The following is a 2,541-nucleotide window of genomic DNA, read 5'->3' on the forward strand; positions in this document are numbered from 1 at the left end:
CTGCCTTGCTCCAGAATGCTGGTATTTCCCAGAAAAGAGCTTATACATGTGTCTGGAGGCACAACTTTTTTGACTGCCACCCAGGCACACCTTCAAATTTCCTGACTCCGGTGGCCAACAAGGTTTATGCTTGCAGTCCCACAGGACTACATACATGTCCATACTTTTAAAAGCTGCTGCTTAAGGATCTGACTTCTAATCAGCCTGAATCTAGGTAATGAGAACCTCCCTAGGCACACCCTCAACTACTAGGAGCTGTTTAACAATATGATAGGCTGTTTTGGACAATCACAAAAGTTTGAGAGACAACAAGAGGCTAGGGCAGGGTTGAACAAGTTTCATCCACAAAAAGCCATTCTTTTTAGACTGAGAGAGGTTGTTGTTTTATCTACTGCAAGAAATCAACACGGAGTCAAGAAATGGAGAGATAGAGGAATAAACAAAATAATAAGATAAAAGCTCCAGGGCTCAGGGCAGAGGCAAACTTAATTAAATGGAGATAAGTAATTTATGTTCAAAGAAATGATTATGAAGATGCTCACCAAACGGAAGTAGAATAAATGAATACAGTGAGAATTTCAATGAAGAGTTGGAAAAAGTACCAAACATAAGGCACAGAGCTGAAGAATAATTGAACTGAATATGAAAAGTACACTATGAAAATGAAAAGTTCAGCAGGAGACTAAATTAGAATTAATCATCAAGTTGAAGACAAGGCAGTGAAATTCACCCAATCAGAGCAGCAAAAGGGAAAAAAAAAATGAAAAAGAAGATAGGGTAAGGGTTTTATGGGAAACTATCAAATAGAGCTAACATTCACATTTTAGGGCTCCCAGAAGTAAGACAGAAATGGGCAAAGAAATTATTTGAAGATAAATGGCTCAAAACTTCCCTAAACTGGGTAAGGAAACAGCATCCTGAGGCAAGAAAAAAAAGGGAGGACTCAAATAAAATCAGAAATGAAAGAAGATTTTTATAATTGGTACCACAGAAATACAAAGGATCATAAAAGACCAATATGAATAATCATATGCCAACAGATTAGACAATCTAGAAGAAATGGAAAAATTCCTAGAGACATACAGCCTATCAAGTCAGTTGTGAAAAACAGATAATCTGAACAGACTGATAACTGGTAATGAGACTGTATTTGGTAATTAGAAACTCCCCAACAGACAAAGTTCAGAATTAAGTGGCTTCATTGGTGAACTCAACCAAACATTCTAAGGAGAATTAACACCAAACCTTTTCAAACTCTTCCAAAATTTAAAAAAAAAAAAAAAGAAGAGGAGGAGGAAACTCTTCCAAACTCAATCTACAGGGCCAGCATGTATCCTGATACCAGAACCAGACAAAGACGCCACAAGAAATCTTCAGGCCAGTATCCCTAGTGAACACAAATATAAAAATCCTCACCTAAATATTAGCAATCCAAATTCAACAATATATTAATAAGCAGGTCATACATACACCAAGATCAAGTGGGATTTATTCCAGGGATGCAAGAATTAACAAAATGAAGACTATAAATCATATGACCATCTCATTAGATGCAAGAAGATATCTGACATCTAGACTTCAACATCAATTCATAATAAAACTCAGAAGTGGGGACAGAAGTAACATACCTCAACATAACAAAGGCCATATATATGACAATCCCAGAACTAACATCATATTTAACAAGTATAATGCTGAAAGCTTTTCCTCTGAACAGCAGGAACAAGACAAGGATGCCCACTTTCACCACTTATATTCAACAGAGTACTGAAAGCCCTAACAAGGAATTAACCAAGAGAAATGAATAAAAGGCATCCAAATTGGCAAGAAAAAACTAAAACTGTCACTAGTTATAGATGACATGATATGATACAGAAAGCCCTTGAGACTCTACAAAAAAACTTACAATAAATGAATTCAATAATGTTTCAGGATACAGGATCAATGCAAAAAATGTCTTGCATTTTTATACGCTAATAACTATCAAAAAAAGAACAAAACAATCTTTTTGCAGTTATATAAAAAAGAATAAAATACTTAGAAATTAATTAACCAAGGAGGTGAAAGGCCTGTATATTGAAAAGTATAAGACATTAATGAAAGAAATTGAATAAAAACATAACTCTATGCTAATGGGACGATTTCATTAAAATGTCCGAACTACCCAAACAATCTTCTAATTCAGTGCAATTCCTAACAAAATTCCAGTGGCATTTTTCACAGGAATAGAACCAACAATTCTAAAATTCATATAGAACCTAAAGAGACACTGAATAGCCAAAGCAATCTTAAGAAAGCTGGAGACCTCACATGCCCTGATTTCAAACTACAGGTGGCCCTTCAACAATGGAGGGGTTAAGGGGACCAGCCTTCCACACAGTCATCTATGTGTGTAACTTAACAGCCAGCCCTCCATATTTGCAGTACCGTAGCCAAGGATTCAACGAACCAGTGATTGTGTAGTACTGTAGTATGCATTTAGTGCAAGTTCCAGGTATAAGTGAATCCATGCAGATCAAACCGATGTTGTAAGGGTCCACT

This window comes from Bubalus kerabau, chromosome 4 (assembly GCF_029407905.1).
Source record: "Bubalus kerabau isolate K-KA32 ecotype Philippines breed swamp buffalo chromosome 4, PCC_UOA_SB_1v2, whole genome shotgun sequence".
NCBI classification, from domain to species: domain Eukaryota; kingdom Metazoa; phylum Chordata; class Mammalia; order Artiodactyla; family Bovidae; genus Bubalus; species Bubalus kerabau.